This window comes from Muntiacus reevesi, chromosome 12 (genome assembly GCF_963930625.1).
Source record: "Muntiacus reevesi chromosome 12, mMunRee1.1, whole genome shotgun sequence".
NCBI classification, from domain to species: Eukaryota; Metazoa; Chordata; class Mammalia; order Artiodactyla; family Cervidae; genus Muntiacus; species Muntiacus reevesi.
The window spans coordinates 24038593-24060257 of record NC_089260.1 but is presented as its reverse complement, the minus strand read 5'-3'; the positions used below and the strand labels follow the sequence as shown (position 1 = coordinate 24060257).

The window sequence follows — 21665 nt, the reverse complement described above, 5'->3', positions numbered from 1 at the left end:
ATCACAGTCCATTTCCAGAGTTAGCAAAATTAACACAATTTGTCAGCATCATTTATTACTTACCACAATCAAATTTCTCGGGTTATTTAAAAAACGGCTTTTTACAGTTTCCTTATTTGAATTGGGAACCTAGTTTGGGAACAGGACATTTTTAGGAGTAGTACTAAAGACATGCATAAAGAACGTTTTATTCTTGATGTAATTAGAACAAGTGGGGGAAAAACCCAGAACCTCATGGGATTTCTTAAGTATTTTGTGGCAGGAACTAATACTTTCTTTAAATTTTCTGTCCTTAAGGAGCACTATGATCTATCCCCTGAGAATGAGCGACCCAAGGCACTTTTTAAACACTGTAAACCACAGTTTCTGGTTTAATGAGAGATTACTTTTCACATTGCATTCCATGTTGGTGCAGAAACAGTGATTTCATATTCTAAAGTTAGTTCTGCAATTACAATTTTGATTGCTCTTAGAAAAATGCACACACACAATACTGTGACTCAGCGAAGGGTGTTGCCAGTGGGTTGTCATTTTTAGCTCTCCAATTATGATGGAATTGCATAAAGAATGTTCAACGGAGTTCTGCATTTCTCTGCTCCTCATGCCTTTCTTTCACCAGCACCGAGCACATCCAGCCTCCTTTTCTCCATCTTGTTTCTTTCTTTCTTTTTGTGAATTAACAAGAGTCTGAGAAGCACAGTACACAGGTGAGTAGTAATACAGGTGAATATAGATAATCTATAGAAGAGCTGCTTCGTAATAAGAAGTAAACTATCTGTTCCCTTGCAGTTACAAAGATTCGTAAGACTCTACCTAAAATAATGAGTTCAAAGAAGTCTAATTTTGAACATAAATTGATGTTCATGTGGTACCTTGGTCCATGAGGCACTTGAAAGTTTTTATTGCAAACATGTGAAGGGACACTGAGTTGGGAAGACATGGCACCTGCCTTCCAGGCATGACTGTCTTCCAAGAGGGATGGAAGTGGGGCATGGGGAAAACTGGTGGTTTGGAGGGGAGGAGGCTGGAATCAGGGAGGTTACCTGAAAGTTCTTGCTGTGAGTGTAGCACACATTAATTAGCAGCTGGATGAGGGTCCTAGTAATGGGCCACGAGAACAGATGCTAGAAAGGTTTAGAAGTATCCTTACCCCTTGGTGGGCTTCCTTGGTGGTTTAGATGGTAAAGAATCTGCCTGCTATGTGGGAACCCTGGATTGGGAAGATCTTCTGGAAAAGGGAATGGCTACCCACTTCAGTATTCTTGCCTGGCGAGTCCCATGGACAAGAGACTGGCGGGCTACATTCTGTGAGGTTGCAAAGAGTGGCGTACAACTGAGCACCCAACACTTTGACTTTTACCTTGGTACCTTACCACATCTGAGGAATGAAAGAACAGGGTGACCAAGAATTTGTGTTGTAGTACACACTAATATATTTACTATGTTTTTAAGAAGAAACATGAAAATTGATGCAGGAGCTTGATTTTTTTTCTTTAATTTTGATGCCCTCACTTTGAAACCAGAGTCAGTCAAGAAGAAATGTTCCCGATATATCTTGGAAGCATGACCAGGACACAGGATAGATCAACTGATTATCTGATCAACCCTCATGTAATATAGACTTGATTAAGTTGTCAGTGACACAAATTTAAGAGTGTTTGCCCCCAAGAAGTTCATACTTGATCAGGAATGAAGATGAATGAGTAGGGAGAGGGATAGACTACATGTGAATTATGTAATTGTAAAATGTTTATGATTATAATTAGGCCTAAATTGACAGGAGAAATATCAATAATCTCAGATACGCAGATGACACCACCCTTATGGCAGAAAGTGAAGAAGAACTAAAAAACCTCTTGATGAAAGTGAAAGAGGAGAGTGAAAAAGTTGGCTTAAAGCTCAACATTCAGAAAACAAATCATGGCATCTTGTCCCATCACTTCATGGGAAACAGTGGAAACAGTGTCAGACTTTATTTTTTTGGGCTCCAAAATCACCGCAGATGGTGATTGCAGCCATGAAATTAAAAGACGCTTACTGCTTGGAAGAAAAGTTATGACCAACCTAGATAGCATATTAAAAAGCAGAGACATTACTTTGCCAACAAAGGTCCATCTAGTCAAGGCTGTGGTTTTTCCAGTGGTCATGTATGGATGTGAGAGTTGGACTATAAAGAAAGATGAGTGCCGAAAAATTGATGCTTTTGAACTGTGGTGTTAGAGAAGACTCTTGAGAGTCCCTTGGACTGCAAGAAGATCCAAAATCAGTCCATCCTAAAGGAGATCAGTCCTGGGTGTTCATTGGAAGGACTGATGCTAAGCTGAAACTCCAATACTTTGGCCACCTGATGCGAAGAATTGACTCATTGGAAAAGACCCTGATGCTGGGAGGGATTGGGGGCGGGAGGAGAAGGGGATGACAGAGGATGACATGGCTGGATGGCATCACCAACTTGATGGATATGAGTTTAGATAAGCTCTGGGAGTTGGTGATAGACAGGGAGGCCTGGCGTGCTGCGGTTCATGGGGTCACAAAGAACAGGACAAGATTGAGCAACTGGACTGAACTGATGCTAAAACCAGGTTTTTTTTTTTTTTCTATGATATCCTGTCTACCTTTCTCCCCTGTTTTTGTTTTCCTTTAGAAAACATCTTAACTTTAGAGTTAGAACAAGAGTGTGCATATATTTTACTGAAGTTGTTGAAGAGGCAGGATTGGGGTCAGCACTTACATTTGTACTACATGCCTGTGGTCTAGTCATAGTTCCTGGGCTGGGGCAGCCTCCTGTACAAGCTGGGTGCTGGTGCTTGGAGTGACAACTTTCCCCCTGTCCCCTCCCACTCACTGGTCTCTGCCAGTCTAGGCCAACGTCGTAGTGGCTGGGCCGATTGGGTTATGAGTGAGGTGTGGGGCACCAATCCTTTTTCCATTCTATCACATTTCCTTTGTTAGTGCCCCAAATTGGAGACACTAGTTGTTGTCTACAAAAGATTGCCAACAACCTTGGCAGCTTGATGGATCTTTTGGTTTAAGGTCAAGGTCACTTTTTTCCCCTTTTACATTTATAGAGCAAGGGAAAAAATACAGAAACAAAAGTCTAACCAAAGGTTCAATCTTTAGGATTCCTAGCATCAGTAAATATTTTTACATTTTCACTCATGGTTGATCTTAAATTTTTACTGTATAAAATTATAATCTTTTATTCTCCAATTTTTGTTATTTCTTATTCTCATCCAGGTGACACTTAATACTTATATTCCATTTGTTCTGAAAAGGTGCTTGCAAACATTAAAGATTTGGATTGACATTCTACTCTCAATTTTTTGAAATGCATGGTGTTGTTAATAATCAGTAATTAACATGACAATTTATTTTCTCAACTTGGTAGCATAATAAGGCCCTTCAGTCACACCACAAGAAAGGGAAGCTTATAATGGACCCCATCTGTTGACTCTTATAACTTCCTGAGTCACGTTTTCTGCACCATGTAATGGCGATCTATTAGTGATGCAAGGTCTTTCGGATCTTTTAAGTACCCTCTTTACTGCCATCATTTGAAAAAAGATTAATCTGGTGGTAGGTTTAAGCCTATAATACCATGATTTATTACTAGTTCAAGTTATGCTTGTTCCAGTTTGAAAATATAACTTAGACGCATATCCTGTGAGACTTGAGCATAATTTAACAATGGAATTGGTCGTGTCTGAAAGAACTCAATAAACGGGAAACACTAATTCTCTCAGAGCATTAAGAGTCATCTTGAGCCTCAAAAATACTAGCACAGGTGTATAATCATCAGCAGCAAAATGCTTGCTAGTTCTTCAAGGACCTTATGCAAGGATTTCAATGGAAGATACACTTGGTGAAATATATCCCATTGTCATACTGTTATCTTTAGAAGAAAGGAAACTGAACAGTTGACAGAAATGTGGAAAGAGAACCATTTCACAGTAAGGAATAGCTCTCCTCATTACATTTTTAAAAACACAACTGATCTTCCTCAGAGTTCTTTTTGACTTGCCTTCACTGGTTGAATTTGCAACCCCTCCTGTGAGTTCCCACAGGAGCTTGTGCAGACCTCTATCATAGCACTTAGCACAATGTACTAGTTTTATTTTCATATGTATACTAAATGAGTAGGTATATTTAAGCCAGCAGAGGAGTGACTAAAGGATTGTGGGTTTCACTCCCTATCAATTTGTCCAGCTATTTCTGGGCAGCATCGGTCATCACCATATAGCATCCTATATCATGGCTTTCTTCCCTTAGACAGGATTGGTCAATGTCTGTGGTTTATGAAGTCACTTGGAGGAGCCCCACCATGGCCACTGCTTCGGACAGTGCAGGTACCAGGCAGGACCAAAAGCTTGCTTCTGAACCATCTCAAGTTGCCAACCTGTAGAGGTCTGGAGCCATACTGGTTTCCATGCATAGTCAGAGAGACTGGCACTCTCCCAAACCCAAAGTTGCACTTTGATTGTGTAAATGAATACTGTCTCTCCACAGTCTTCTCCACCAGCCCATCTGGCTAGGATTTCTCTCTTCTACTTCAGGAACTAAAATCCAGTCCAAGGGGCTGGCTAGCCTCACAAGCTTAGCTGTCTTGTCTTTTTACCTGTTTTAGGACCCTCCCTTGAAAAATTCTTCCTTTTCATCCCTGATGCCAAACAAAACCAGTACAGAGTTGAGAAAGTGCTTTCTTAGCTTAGCACTGAACTCCAGCTTGGAGAGTTCAGATAACTTTGTTAAATGCATGTTTGTGTTCCTCATTGGACTCTGAATTCTGCAAGGGCCAGGACTGCCTCTCCATGGCACTTCACGCAAAGTTAAAGAAGTCAAAGTTAATCGGAGGAAGAATTATTACAGTGTCTTGGTCAGACTTAATAGCTTTCACAACTTATTCTATGCTGGAATAACTCTCATCTGTACCCTTTGCTTCTCATCCACTAAAGAATATTAAATATGTAAATATTCTTGTTGCTCAAGTTCTATTTCAAGATTCCCTTTTAGTGGAAAAAATGTTTAGTGTATCTTTTATTTCTCTTGAGTCATCATCGTTCTTGGGAACACAGTGATAAATGTTTTAGATGCTTTGCAGTGTAAGAGTTTTGTGGTCAGTAATGCTTCCTGAGCCCCTTAATTTGTAGCAAATTAAAAATGCTGATTCTTATGGTCTGTTTTCCCCTCTTTTAGGTGTGGACTCTCTGAGTATAGCATGTTTGAGCTGTTAATATTGTATGTCCATAGAAAATTTATTTTAAATTTATTACTTTAAATATTACCATGGCATTTAAATTTGTAACAGCCAAAAATATGCTAGGCACTAGCAGTAAATAGCGTCTGGTCTGTAATCCTCACATCATTTCTTAGAAGAGGGTTGGCCAACTTTATCTGTACAGGCCAAAGAGTAAATGTCTTAGGCTTTGTGGCTTATAAGTTTCTATAACAACTCCTTAAGTGGGGAAAAAATGGGACTCTGGTGATGAGATTTACCCAAGACCACCTTGCTAAGTAGTACCAATCCTGTTGAATTTTTGAATTGAAGGATAGTTGCTGTACAATGTTATAGAATTTACTAGTACACAATATAGTGGTTCACAATTTTTAAAGGTCATATTCCATTTATAGTTATTTTAAATATTGACCATATTCCTCATGTTTTTACAATGTATCCTTATAACTCACTGTATATCTAATAGTTGGAAACTTTTAATCCTCTATCCCTAAATTGACCCTTCCCTACTTCCCTCTTGCAACTGGTAACTACTAATTTGTTCTCCATATACGTGGGTCTATTTCTCTTTTGTCATTGTTGTATTCACTAGTCTGTTGTACTTTTGAGATTCCACATATAATGATATACAATATTTGTCTTTCTCTATTTCACTTAGCATAAATTGACTTCATTCTGTCAGTAGTGAAAAACTTCCATAATGAGAGATTAGTGTCTACCCATTTGGTTAGGAGTCTCTACTACATGCAAGGCACTGTCCAGTATGCTATGAAGACGATACAGGCCCAGTTACGGGAACCTACAATTTAGAGGAGGTGGAAGTTGATAAATAACATTCCTTTTACCTGCCTAAGTTGTGAATGATAACGAGAGACTGGGGTTTTCAGTTGACTAATTAAATATCATTTTGTTAATGGTAAAACTTACTGGAGAGCATGGCTTTGATGTTCAGCAAAAATGAACTTCCTAAACTCATATCTTGGATTTGAATGAGTCCATCTGGCTAGACACAGGCAGTGTTCACAACCACAGGACTCCACAAAGAAGCCCGCTTCTATAACACTTTGGCAATGTAAGACAATTCCAAAGAGGAAAAGATGGAGAAGGGTGCATGGTTTCTTGTCCCCAGAGAGAACTTACTCTTCATTTCTTGGTAAAGAATTAGTGAAAAGGTGGAGAACATGCATAGTATCATATAGAGAGAGATTCTGCCCCCTCCCCTGTGAAAAAGGGAACACCAGATTTAGGGAGTAAATGACTCACCTCTTCCTCCCCCAACATAGTATAAGCCCCACAAGGGTGAAAACAATCAAGATGCTTTGAAATTTATAGTGAAGAGAAATTACCTCCAGGATAGGAGAGAAGGAATCGTTTGACCAAGAAGGTGGCGTTTAGACAAGTATGTGAATAATTTTCACTTTGATATGTGGAAATGACAGGGAAGGATGAGCCAGAGAAAGGGAATAGAAGAAGCAGGGGGGCACTTGGAATATCTCGAGGTCAGTTGCTAGGTCATAGAGCTAGCATGACCTAACACCTCGATTTGTTTGAGACACCCTGAAGTCTAGAATCCCAGGAAACCCCTCAGTTCTGTACAAACCAGATGGCTGTTCTCTTGAGTGTCTGGCCAGGCACTTGAAACTTAAGTTTGTTGGATGGTACGATATACAGGAAATGGCAACACTATTCTTGCCTAGAGAATCCCATGGACAGGGAAGCATGGTGGGCTGCAGTCCATAGGGTTGCAAAGAGTCAGACAGGACTGAAGCAACTTATCATGAACACATGCACAATATATGAAATGGCTCCATGTTTGGCAGGTCATGCAGTTACTTCCTCAAGGGACTCACTAGGCTGAAAATGAAAGGTGAGAGGCCAAAGGCTATCAGTAGATGGTAGGAACCATTGAAGAATTTTCGAAGGATATGGGGGTTACATTGAATTTTATAGTATGGCAAATATGTAGAAAGGAGTTTGCAAACTACTGAATATAAAACTAGATGAGAATATTTTAGGGAGTAAACTGAAACATCAAGAAGGATTCTGCTTTTGAGAAGGATGAAATCCTAAGAGCTGTATGATCCATTTGTATTGTTCCTGTTCAGAGCTACTTAGAATTCACTTCCCAAAACTACATCCATCCTGATCTGTCTGTTCTAATGGATAGCAGTTTATGTGATGTTATGGTGGTGTTAGCTAACACAGTGGTGGTAATTATATTGCAGTATATAAATGCATAAAATCAATGCATTGGACACCTTAAACTTGCACAATGTTTTATGTCAGTTACATAACAATTAAAAAGTCTAATGAATTGTGATTAGGAATGAATTGTTATCTATGATGAATTGAACTCATGGATTGTTTGTTATTGTTGTTTTTAAATGCAAGCTCTCTACTGTTGTATTTTCCTGGATAAAAATGCATTGAAGGATGCATTTCTAGTGAGTTTCTTGAAATTATTATTCAAGAATAGCTTTATTATCATGACCGTATTGAATGTTCTGCTTGCATGTGGTAGTCCTACCAGATTGACCAGACTGATATAATTCATTTGGCAAAGACAGCGGGGTAACACTTGTATGGTCGTTTGTTGTTGGCACTGAACTGGATGAACCAGATGTAGATGTCATCTGTTTAAGCATCTATAAGGTGTCTCTCATTCAACAACTATTTGTTAATTAATCAGGTAGATAACTCCCGCTACTGAAAAATCTAAGAGGAAACTGCAATGTTAGAGTATTCTAGTCTTTTTAAGTAATATGCTTTATCATCTAAGAAATATCAGAGATGGTTTTTATGAGTTACTCAAGAACTCCAGGAAATACAGATGTGAAATAGAGATCTGGTTCCTTGGAAAACTGGAAGTAGTTTCATAAAACTTCTTTGTATTAATTGCTCTAGTTTTTTAATAGGTAATTATTATGTTAATTATTTTGAAATGAATTGCTTATTGCGATTTCTGCCTAAATTTGAATCTTTATATTGTTTAACTTATTTTGAAATAATTTCAGAGTTATAGAAAAGATTAAAAATTGTACAAAGAAATCTTATATACCCTTTACCCAGGTTCCTTAAGTGTGATCTTACCACACTTTATAATTGCTATATCATATTATCTATTTTTTCTGAAACTGAGTAAACTAGAGACACGAGCTCCCTAAAAGACATCATTTCATTCTTAAAAATGAAAACCCAATTTATAACAACAGTGCATTTATTAAAATAGCACTGAAATACACTGTTACTTAGTTTATAGGGCTTATTCAAACTTTCCCAGTTGTCCCACTATTGTGTTATGAAGTAAAAGAAGAGAAGTCTGTTTCAGATCCAATCTGGGATCACACATTACTTTATGTTTATCTGCATTTTAATCTGGACCAATTCTTCAGCCTTTTCACAACATGACCTTGACATTTTTGAAGAGTATTGGTTGGTTATTCTATATAGCATTCCTAATATTGATATTTTGATGTGGTCTCATGACTAGATTGAAGTTCTGTGTTTTTGCCAGAGATTTGACAGAAATGATGTATTTTTTTTTTCAGTGCATCATATCAGGAAGCACTTGGTACTGATTTGTTCCATTTTTGGTGATACTAATTTTGATCACTAAGGTGTCTTGTCTGTAAAGTTACTGTATCTCTCTCTGAAATAAGTGTTTTGTTGGAAATGCTTTGATGCTATAAAATCTATTACTCATCAATTATGTACTTGATATCTTTAACTAGTGCCTAAAATGATTATTACTATGGTGATTTCCAAGTAGGGAAAATCTCCTAATTTCTTAAGTATTTTATTTTAGTTAGTTAGAATTCTACGAAGAAGAGCTTCTCTTCTCCCTCATTCATTCATTCTTAGCAGTGTAGATTCATGGTTTGTTGTTTTCTTCTATGGATTATAATCTATTAATTATAATTCTGTTGCTCAAATTGTCCTAGATTGGGCCGCTGGGAGCTCCGTTAATTTTCTGCATTTTTGACATGTTTCCAACATTCCTTGAAGACTGCTCTGCTTTCTGGCACATGTTGTCTCAGGCTGATTTTGTGTTTCCCTGACCTCACCTTTGAATCAACCATTTCTCCAGGAGGCTATGGCTTCTGTTAGTTGAGAATATGCTGTGTGCTTAGCCGCTCAGTTGTGTCTGACTCTGCAACCCCATGGATTAGCCTGCCAGGCTCCTCTATCTGTGGGCATTCTCCAGGCAAGAATACTGGAGTGGGTTGCCATGCCCTCCTCCAGGGGATCTTCTCAACCAAGGGATTGAACCCAGGTCTCCTGCATTGCAAGCAGATTATTTACCTTCTGAGTCACCAGGGAAGCCCAAGAATACTGGAGTGGGTAGCCTATCCCTTCTCCAGGGGAACTTCCCAACCCAGGAATTGAACCGGGGTCTCCTGCATTGCAGGTGGATTCTTTACCAGCTGAGTTACCTGGGAAGCTTAGTTGAGAATAGAATTTGGAAAACAGAATCTGGACACTTGATATGTTCATTGCTATTGGGAATGGCATTAACTCTAGAATTTCTTAGTAAACAAAGCTAGAAAACATGTGTGTGTATTTTTGTGTCTGTGTGTATACCTGTATATACATATATAATTTATCTCTATGAACATATTAAAAATAACCTCATGATGCAGTAGCCTCTAGTTCCAACCCAACATTACAGGGTTCATTTTAGTGTGATCTTTTCCCATATTTCTAACTCATTTCTAGCAATGAAAAACCTCTCATCCACAATATATTTACTCATCTGAGAATATGCGTAGAAAGCTTTTAGAGATGCTAACCCATACCACTGTGAAACACAACCTACTCAGAATCAGTATTCATTTACAGTTTTCTTTGTCTTTTGCTTAATGATATGGAGTTAAAATGTTATATTCAAAAGTCACTTAGGTTAGTTCTCCTCTCATTTCAGTGTGGTTCTGTTCGTCTGAAATTCAGTTAGATTGGGCTTTTTTGGTGGGAGTGTTCCCTCTTCCCCAACCTTACTGTTTGCATTTATTTTTTGAGTATGTCAAATATTAACATGATTATTAAAGTCAGAACAGTGTAAAAGAGGTGTCTGCCTTTCCTATACCCTATCCCTTCTAACCTACTTACAGTCCCCTATCTTTTTAACTCCATTTCACCTGTCTAATGCAGTGACCTGTTCCACTAGCTTCTAGTTAATTTATCTTATGTATATGTTGCACAAGACAGTAGACATTTAAAAATTTTCTTATTTACCTCCTTTCCCCTTATATAAAAGGTAACATGCATTAGTTACCCTGTTGCACTTTGATTTCTTTCTTTCTTCTTTTTTTTTTTTCTTTTACTTAACAGTACATTCTGGAAATCATTCCATTTAAGTTTAGAGTTCTCCCTCACTCTTTTTTATGGATGTACTGTGTCGTTTCCTGTGGATATATCCTCATTTATCCACTTACTCTTCTGTGTGTAGACAATTAGGTTGCTTCCAATATTTTTCAGAGAAAAACAGGACTACAGAGAATAACCTTGTACAAATATATTTTCAGATTAATATAATTTTTATTTCATTAAAGCAATTTAATCCAAGTATTGCCTAAGTTTTCTGTGATGAAGAGAATTTCGGAGTTATGTATTTGTTTTTCTTCCTTTGGAAGCATCTTCAGTATATAAAATTGTTAAATTCTCCTACTTTTAAACAGAGAAACACACCATATTGGGACTACTCACCATGAAATTTCAGTAATTTAATTCATGTTTAATGTGTGGTCAAAAGAGCCCTTATGCTTCCTGGCTTTTTATTATCTTAGGTAATCTGAGTAGCTTCTAACGAGAGGTTCTAAAAGAATTTGGGGAACTGGTTTTATAGCCGTAATTGAGACACAGCTCTGCATAACTCCTTCCATCCACCACTTCCTCCTCCTCCTTGTACAGGATACAGGCCTTAAAGACCACAAGCAGGGCCATGTGCTTTTCCGAATTAATAGTTGTTCTTTTATTATCAGTAGTCCCCCAAACAGTGTACTTTCTAAACACTTGATTATCTAATATCTCTTATCTGTGATCATAATACAATGTCTTATTAAGTGGAACTCTCTATATTGTGGATTTACAAGTAACGATGTTTTCAGGGCTGCCCTGTAGCACTTTTTACTATTACCATTTTCCTGTTCAACTGTCACCACCTAAGAGGAAGCCAATCTTAATTTTATTTGTACATCCTTTCTCTTAAGGGTTCACATTCTGCTGGTTTCTTAACGTCTAATCTAAAATCAAAGCATATCATTTTAGTTCAGATGCCATGTGTTGTGTTTTATGTGATCCTCACACACTTGAACTCGGGTTTCCTTGACAAAGACGCTGTTGTTTCTGAGTTGATTGACTTTAACCAGAAGCTGGTGCTTCCTAAGCTTCATGTTTGAATGGGCTCTAGAGGTAATGTGGTGTACTCCTCAGGGATGTTCAAATCCTATGAAGTTTTCCTTAATTCTGAATTTGTTGTATTTGATTAAGATGATGTAATTTTATTTGTTTGCAATAACCACAAAGAAGAGCTGCTTTCACTAATTCTGAAGAGTAAATTAATAAATAGTAATGTGAACACAAAAAGAATTTAACTCAAAAATTTGATCATTGAGTCATTTCATTATAAGGAAGCAATCAATCTCTCTTTCATTTCCTCTCATCCTCTTTCTCTCCTTTCATCCTCATTTAGTTACACTTGTTGTATACAAATACATTTTGTTATTAAAGAAAAAAGAAAATGAAGAAAACAAAGTAAAAAGCTTGTCTCCAGTGTACCCTTTCATTACCCTTCTCTACATGCAACTATTATTTTATATCAATTTCTTACATTTTCTATACATTTTGTACCCTCACACATATAAACTCTTCAGTTTGCAAGCTTGAGGATGAAGATCCAGTGGGGAAAGGAATGGCAACCCACACCAGTATCCTTGCCTGGAGAATTCCCCAGACAGAGAAGCCTGGTGGGCTACAGTCCATGGGGTCACTGGACATGACTGAGTGATTAACACACAAAACAACATATAAACTCTTAAAGTTTGGGAGCTTGAGGATGAAGGGGCAGTGACTCCCCAAAGACAAGGGTAGGGACTTTTAGAAAATCGTCCCTAAATTTTGTTGCTACTGTCAGAAAGGGGAGAATGACTTTTCCCTCCATTGCTGGAAGCTGTTTAGACATTTCACTATTGCTGTCTTTCTATCTGAAGAAGAGGTAGGATACTGGGAGATGGAAACACTAAAGATGCAGCCTGCATGTTTGGTTACAGAGTGGATGAGACTAGGATTATGGTCTTGATGGGACCTTTGTAGCATGGTGGGGAGAGGGCCAGCTAAAGCTTGTATCGAGGGGACACAGTGTGGACAGTGTCAGCTGGAAGGCATGGGGAGATTATAAAGGGACACGCAGGGAAGTTGCTATGGGTCTGAGGCCCTCCCTGACAAAGTTCCTGTTGATGAAGGTGATCTCATCACTCTTCCATCCTGAGCCCATTGGCAATGAGACAACTAAAGCCAGCTAAGGGGAGGGATGAAACCCCACCCTTTAAGTGAAAGACAGGCCTTTTTCCTCTGTAGCTCCCTGGGGAGTTAATGAAGCCAATCCCTGTGTACCCTAAGATGTTGGGGAATTAGACTTTTCCTGCCTGTTTGTGTGGAATGGAGGAAAGGTTTTGGCTTAATATTCAATTTAAATTGATTTTTAAAATAAAAAGGAACAGGTCTTAAAAATTCAAGAACCGCCATAATAAATTTATTTTGCTTTCATTCATGGACTCTGTTCAGCATGCCTAGGGAATTGATACCCAACTGGAAAGTGAGTGTTCAGGGTACCAGATGATGGAGACCAGTTTGGAGTATGGTTTATTTACATATCAGTCAGTCAGACTGTCTTAGGAAGTGGGTTCATAGTTGTTTGGAAAAGAGATACAGCTGATGTGTTTCTCAAATCCGTGATCTATAAAACACTGTCGTAAGATTGTTCAAAATGATTGAGACCAAACCTTATAGATTTTTCTCTTTATTATTTAATGTTGCTCTAAATTTGACATACATATTTATATCCTGTTAAATTAGATGGTAGTTTCTGGATAACAGGAGTCTCATTTTATTTTCTAATAAGCTGAGTAAAAGGAGTGTGCACTGAAACGTGTTAGTTGAAAGACATTGCATTTGAACATTAAGTTGTTGCATAATAGAACACATCTATGCTAGATCAATCCTAAAGGAAATCAGCCCTGAATACTCATTGGAAGGACTGATGCTGAAGCTCCAATACTTTGGTCACTTGATGGGAAGAGCCAACTCATTGGAAAAGACCCTGATGCTGGGGAAGATTCAGGGCAAGAAGAGAAGGGAGCAACAGAGGATGACATGCTGGATGGCATCATCTACTCATTGGACATGGTTTGAGCAAACTCTGAGAGATAGTGAGGGAGACAGAAGCTGGCATGCTGCAGTCCATGGGGTCGCAAAGAGTCAGACATGACTCAGTGAGTGAATGGCAGTGCTAGCTGTGACGAAATAAAGTAGCCTCTGAGTATGTCAGAATGAACAGGAGGTGACATCTGCCTTTGAAGAGCTTACTTTCCACTGGGGAGGATGCATAGACAGCTGGCTAATTTCGTCATAATGCGGCAAACATAGTGATACATGACCAGCGTGTCTGAGGGCAAATTGTAGTGGTCCTTAAATCCTTGAAAAGTGGTTCAGGTATCAAAGGCAACTTCCTGATGGGGGTGGCATGTTCCTTTTCAAGTTGGGAAATGGTAATTTATTTTACTTATCATTGTGTCCCTAGTGTGTGTGATATAGGAAATAATCATAAATATTTGCTGTTGTTCAGTTGCTCTGTCACGTCTGACTCTTTGCAACCCCATGGATTGCAGCACACCAGGCTTCCCTGTCCTTCACCATCTCCTAGAGCTTGCTCAAACGCATGTCCATTGAGTTGGTGATACCATGCAACCAACTCATCCCCTGTTGTCCCCTTCTCCTCCTACCTTGATTCCTTCCCAGCATGAGGGTCTTTTTCAGTGAGTCAGTTCTTTGCATTAGGTGGCCTAAGTAATGGAGCTTAAGCTTCAACATCAGTCCTTCCAATGAACATTCAGGGTTGATTTCCTTTAGGATTGATTGGTTTGATCTCCCTGCAGTCCAAGGGATTCTCAAGAGTCTTCACCACCAGTTTGAAGGCATCAATTCTTCAGCACTCAGCCTTTTTTATTGTCCAGATTTCACGTGTGTACATGGCTACTAAAAAAACCATAGCTTTGACTATACAGACCTTTGTCAGCAAAGTAATGTCTTTGCTTTTTAATATGCTATCTGGGTTTGTCATTGCTTTTCTTCCAAGGAACAAGCGTCTTTTAATTGCATGGCTGCAGTCACCATCTGCAATGATTTTGGAGCCCAAGAAAATAGTCTGACACTGTTTCCATTTTTCCCCATCTATTTGCCATGAAGTGATGGGACCCTATGCCATGATCTTAGTTTTTTGAATGTTGAGTTTTAAACCAGATTTTTCTCTCTCCTCTTTCACCTTCATCAAGAAGTTCTATAATTCCTCTTCACTTTCTGCCATAACAGTGGTGTCAATTGCATATCTGAGGTTATTGATATTTCTTCTCACATCTCAATTCCATCTTGTGTTTCATCCAGCCTGGAATTTCTCATGATGTACTCTGCATATAAGTTAAATAAACAGGGTGACAATATACAGCCTTGTTGTACTCCTCCAATTTTGAACCAGTCGATTGTTCCATGTCTGGTTCTAACTGTTGCTTCTTGACCTGCATGCAGGTTTCTCAGGAGGCAGGTAAGGTGGTCTGACATTCTCATCCCTTTAAGAATTTTCTATAGTTTGTTGTGATATATACAGTCAAAGACTTTAGTGTCGTCAATGAAGCAGAAGTAGATGTTTTTCTGGGATTCTCTAACTTTTTCTATTATCTAACAGATGTCAGCAATTTGATCTCTGGTTCTGCTGCCTTTTCTAAATCCAGCTTGTACATCTGGAGGTTCTCGGTTCATGTACTTCTGAAGCCTAGCTTGAAGGGTTTTGGGTATTACTTTGCTAGCATGTGAAATGAGTACAATTGTGCAGTAGTTGGAACAGTCTTTGGCATTGCCCTTCTTTGGGATTGAAATGAAAACTTACCTTTTCCAGTCCTGTGGCTACTGCTTTGTTTTCCAAATTTGCTGACATATAGAGTGCAGCACTTTAACAATATCATCTTTTAGTACTTGAACTAACTCAGCTGGAATTCCATCACCTCCACTAGCTTTGTTTGTAGTGATACTTCCTATCCACTTGACTTCATACTCCAGGATGTCTGGCTCTAGGTGAGTGATCACATCATTGTGGTTATCTGGGTCATTAACATCTAGTTCGTCTATGTATTCTTGTCACCTCTTCTTAATATCTTCTGCTTCTGTTAGATCTCTACTGTTTCTGTCTTTTACTGTGCTGATCTTTGCATGAAATGTTCTTTTGGTATTTCTAATTTTCTTGAAGAGATCTCTAGTCTTTCCCATTTTATTGTTTTAATCTATTTCTTTGCATTGTTCACTTAAAAAGACTTTCTTATCCCTCCTTGCTATTCTCTGGAACTCTGCATTCAGATGGGTATATCTTTCCTTTTCTCCTTTGCCTTTCACTTTCTTTCTTAGCTGTTTTTAAGGCCTCATCAGACAACCATTTTGCTTTTTTGTGTTTACTCTTCTGGGGAATGATTTTGATCACTGCCTCCTGTACAGTGTTACCAACCTCCGTCCATAATTCTTCAGGCACTCTGTCTATCAGATCTAAACCCTTGAATTATTTGTAACTTCCACTGTATAATTATAAGGGATTTAATTTAGGTCATACCTGAATTGCCTAGTGGTTTTCCCTACATTCTTCAATTTAAATCTGAATTTTGCAATAAGGAGTTCATGATCTGAGCCACGGTCAGCTCCCGGTCTTGTTTTTGCTGACTATATAGAGCTTCTCCATCTTCAGCTACAAAGAATATAATCAATCTGATTTCAGTATTGACCATCTGGTGATGTTCAAGTGTAGAGTCATCTCTTGTGTTATTGGTAGAGGGTGTTTGCTATGACCAGTGCATTCTCTTCACAGAACTCTTTTAGCCTTTGTCCTGCTTCCTTTTGTAACTCCAAGGCCAAACTTGCCTGTTACTCCAGGTATCTCTTCAGGCTTCCCAGGTGGCACTAGTGGTAAAGAACCTGCCTGCCAATTTAGGAGATATAAGAGACTTAGGTTTGATCCCTGGGTTGGGAAGATCCCCTGGAGGAGGTCATGGCAACCCACTTCGGTATTCTTGCCTGGAGAATCCTTATGGACAGAGGAGCCTGACAGGCTGCAGTCCATAGTGTCGCAAAGAGTTGGACATGACTGAAGCAACTGAGCATGCACATGCGTACCAGGTATCTCTTGACTTCATACTTTTGCATTCCAGTCCCCTATAATGAAAAGGAATTCTTTTTTGGGTGTTAGTTCTAGAAAGTCTTGTAGGTCTTCAATGAACTGTTCAACTTCAACTTCTTCAGCGTTAGTGGTTGGCACATAGACTTGGATTACTGTGGTACTGAATGGTTTACCTTGGAAATGAACTGGGATCTCTGTTATTTTTGAGATTGCACCCAAGTACTTCATTTTGGACTCTTTTGTTGACTATGAGGGTTACTCCATTTCTTCCAAGGGATTTTTGCCCACAGTGGTAGATATAATGGTCATCGGAATTAAATTTGACCATTTCTGTCCATTTTAGTCCACTGATTCCTCAGGCTGTCAATGTTCACTCTTGCTATCTCCTGTTGATCACTTCTAATACCTTGATTCATGGACCTAACATTCCAGGTTCCTATGCAATCATGTTCTTTGCAGCATTAGACTTTACTTTCATCACCAGACATATCCACAACTGGGCATTGTTTCCACTTTGGCTCAGCCTTTTTATCCCTTCTGGAACTATTTCTCCATTGTTTTTCAGTAGCATATTAGACACCTACCAACCTAAGGGTTCGTCTTTCACTATTATATCTTTTTGCCTTTTCATACTGTTCATGATGTTCTCAAGGCAAGAATACTGGTGTGGTTTGCCATTCCCTTCTCCAGTGGACCACATTTTGTCAGAACTCTCCACCCTGGCCCGTCTGTCCTGGGTGGCCCTACACGCTGTGGCTCATGGTTTCATTGAATTAGGCAAGATTGTGGTCCATGTGTTCACAGTTTGGTTAGTTTTCTGTGACTGTGGTTTCATTCTGTCTGCCCTCTGATGGAAGAGGATAAGAGGCTTGTGCAAGATTGCTGATGGAAGGGACTGGCTGTGGGGAACACTGGGTCTTGTTCTGGTGGGCAGGAGCATGCTCAGTAAGTCTTTAATCAGATTTTCTGCTGATGGGTGGGGCTGTGTTCCCTCCCCGTAGTTTGGCCTGAGGCCAAACCGTGGTGGGGGTAATGGCTGTAATGTTGACCTCCTTCAGAAAAAGGACTTATGCCAGCATGCTGGGCCTCCCAGGACTGTTGTAGTCAGTGTCCCTGAGCCCGCGACAGGCCACTGTCAGCCCGTGCCTCCGCCAGAGACTCCCAAGCATACACAGGCAAGTCTGGCCCGTCACTTGTCGGGTCGCAGCTCCTTTCCCCGGGGTCCTGGTGTGCGCATGATTTTGTTTGTGCCCTCCAAGAGTCTCTGTTTCCCCAGGCCTGTGGGAGTTCTGTAATCAAATCTGCTGACCTTCAGAGTCAGATTCCCTGGGGATTTTTGGTCCCTTTGCCAGATCCCCAGGTTGGGAAGTCTCTTATGGGGCCTAGAATTTTCTCAGCAGTGTGAGAACTTTTCCGGTATAATTGTTTTCGCTTGTGAGTTGCCTGCCCTGCAGCTCTATAGTGGGACTAACGGCGACCGCCTTCAAGAGGACTCATGCCACACACTGCCTCCCGGGACTGCTGTTGCCATAGCTCTGTCCCCGCACCAGACCACTGCTCACTCAGGCCTCTGCAGGAGACTCAAACACTCACAGGCAGGTCTGTCCCAGGCTCTTGTGGGGGTCACTGCTCCTTTCTCTTGGTCCTGGCATACACAAGGTTTTGTTTGTGCCCTCCAAGCATCTCTGGCAGCTATGAGGTTTGATTTTAAATGTGATTGCACCCCTCCTACCATCTTGTTGCAGCTTCTCCTTTGCCCTTTTTTTGGTGGGTTCCAACATTCTCCTGTTGATGGTTGTTCAGCAGTTCCTTGCAATTTTGTTGTTCTCGCAGAAGATGAGTGCACGTCCTACTACTCCACATCTTGTGGGGGGAGTTGACTGTCAATTTTGTTGAATTAATGAATAAATTAGAACCTGATATAAGACTTGTTGTAAAGTGATTGGCCTCCAACTAATAAAATAATATTTAAAAAAAAAAAAAAAAAAAAAAAAAAAAAAAAAAAAAAAAGACTTGAATAACAGATATAAAGTAACTTGAAAAATAAGGGCAGATGGCGGGGGTGAAGGTATCCTGGAGCTGGATGGTGAAGAGTGCAAACAGAAACTCAAGAGTTTGGGACTGGCACTTTGTGGAGGGTTGAGGCGTAGCTCAGAGATGCGACTGGACTTGTTCTTTGGGTAGTAGAGACCATAGTGGATTTTTAAACAGGTGGAGTGACAGAATTTTAATTTAATTTTTAAAAGTCCTCTGAAAGTTTCATGGAGAAGGGATTAGATGGAAGGGGGTGAGAGGTGGAAGCTTGAAAGTTTGTAGGCTGTTGGAATGGTCCAAGTTCTGCAGTTAGAAATATGGTAATAGATATGTTGAAGAGGGATTGGAGTAAAGGATGTACTAGAAAGTAAAGATTGGGCTTCCCAGATGGTGCTAGTGGTAAAGGACCTGCTTGCCAGTGCAGGAGACATAAGAGATGCAAGTTCAATCCCTGGGTTGGGAAGATCCCCTGGAGGAGGGCATGGCAACCCGCTCCAGTATTCTTGCCTGGAGAATCCCAAGGACAGAGGAGCTTGGTAGGCTACAGTCCAAAGGGTTACAAAGAGTCAGACCTGACTGAAGTGACTTAGCATGCATGCGTGGTCAGTGAACATTAGGAGTTGGTAACTGACTGTGGTGAAGGGATGGGCGTCTAGATCAGATAAAGGTTTTGGTCTCTGAGATATAAGCAGAAATCTCCTGGATAGGGCTTCTGGAAAAAGCTGCTGGTTTCTTATTAAAAATAGGAGAGACTCGAATGGCATATACCTTTGACCCTGCCTAGAGGTGGCGCTAGTGATAAAGAACCTGCCTGCCAACGCATGAGACACAGGAGACGTGGGTTCAGTTCCTAGGTGGGGAAGATCCCCTGGAAGAGGGCATGGCAACCCACTCCAGTATTCTTGCCTGGAGAATCCCATGGACAGAGAAGCCTGGAACGCTACAGTCCATATGGTTGCAAAGAGTTAGACAGGGCTGAAGTGACTTAGCATGCATCCATGCACAATGTGCCATGTAACAAATGGCTCTTAACTACCAGAAGGTCTGGGAAGGAAATATTTTTTTTACCAAGCATATTGCCTTCCTAAAGAGAACTGGGATCCTGAAACAAGGGTAGGCAGCTAACTAGTAATGTCTGACAGGTGGCGAGTGACCTGTTAGTCTTCCTAATGTCAATATTAAACAAAGAAGCACCACGTCTATTCCTTTAAAGAACGTTTTGAGAAAAATATCCTATACCAGTGGGGGATTACTATATTTGCAAGAAAAATGTGACTCATATTTTTAACATGTACTTGGTCAAGAGGGACTTTAGCCCTACCTAAGACAGGAAAACAAAAAGAAAGGAGATTATGGTCTTTGTCACCCAGTTTGTTTTGAGTGAAAAGTAAAAAAGAAACCAAAAAAACCCAGAAAACAAAAATACTTTCAAATGAATGTTAAAAGCAGCATGTAAATATACAATTATTTTGTGGCTCAGACCAAAAGGCTGAGGGAAGCCCACCAAAAGGGAAAGGCTACCATGAAGCTTGAGTCAGTTTTGTAGAAAATGTAATAAAGTATAAAAAGGAAGGTTCGTATGGGATATAAATATATATTTATTTTAATAACAAAAGTCAGTTTTGGGTAGTTCACTGTAACATTTTGAATTGAATTCATTTTGTTAGGCTTGAAAATATTAGAGACTATGAGGTCCATAGACTGGGAATAAAATAATAAATCTTCCATCAAGTTTGCTTTTATATACACCTCTCTTATATTTATAATTTATATTGTATTGGCTACACTTAACTCTACCACCATATGTCAGTTTTCAAAGCTATTTCAAACATATATGCAATAGCATATGTGCACTTCTTGGGCTGGCATAAAGTTTGTTTTCTTAAAGAATGAATTGTTAATTTGAAAACCAAATTCACTAAAAGATCATAAAGGCATGAAATTCAGAGTACTGGCACTTTGAGATTCTTCATGTTTTATAGAAAAAAACTTCACATTTGGTGATACATGCATTTACCTTTAATACTTTATCTGGATTTTCTCTCACATCTTTACCCCCTTTCCATTTCTATTTAAGACTTTGAGACATCTTGGCAAAGAGGAACAAAGAGACTTAATTCTTACTGAATATGAAACTCCTTAGGCCTGGATAATGTCTGTATTTTTGCTAAGTCTGGAAAGATGTAAGTTTTAGCCAACACTGGAACAGCTTGAGAAACTATTGAAATCATACATGTATTGTTTTGTCTCTTATGTAGGAAAGTACTCCTGTGTGGCCTGGTTTTACTTGATGTGGTCCTAGTTAATCTGGTTGGCTGTTTGAGGTCTCTTGTGTTGACCTAAGGGAGTTTTGGGAAATACCGGTTAATATACCACAGTGTGAGAAGGATTTATTACAAATGCCATGTGTCATTAGTACAGGCATTCTTTCCTTGTAAACCCAATATTTTATATAAGAACACACACAATAACTTGGATTCATTCCCTCCTTTCCCTCTGAGTAAAATAAGAGACGCCCCCTCTAAAATGGTTCATCACAGAATGAGATGAACTTTGTGTCCATCTTGAGATTTGCTTTCTGCCAAGATTTCTCTTTTAGTAGGGAGATATAAATGTGAATTAAGGGTATAATTTATCCATAATTAAACAAAAACATTATGGCAAATAATGTTTTTCTCTACATCAAATAAATTGTTCAACTGCTGAATGAAGGAGGATACTGTATGAGACTTGACATTCTGAAGTCTTTTTGTTACTTTAATTGCTAGCAGTTAGAACAAATCTGGGAATTTGAATATTGTAGTATTAACTGCTGGCAACCCACAAAATATTAACATTCAGCTATATATTTATTTCTCTTTGACTTTGTAAGTGCTATGTAATTAAATCTTTAGTTTGTAATTTCTTCTAATTTAATTGCATACATTAAAAAATTCCTAAGTATAGATAAATTACTCATTACTAATATCACAA

General features: G+C 39.2%; 1 protein-coding gene across 2 annotated transcripts in view; it reads left to right on the top strand.

Moving 5' to 3' along the window:
* The first annotated feature begins 577 nt into the window (after positions 1–577).
* Positions 578–21665, top strand: part of RSPO2 (R-spondin 2) — a 125506-nt gene continuing 104418 nt past the window's right edge. Inside the window, exon 1 of one of the 2 annotated variants that reach the window (XM_065903095.1) lies at positions 578–707. The gene's annotated coding sequence lies outside the window, so the exon portion shown is untranslated. The remainder of the gene's footprint in view (positions 708–21665) is intronic. The other variant, XM_065903097.1, reaches the window with a different exon arrangement.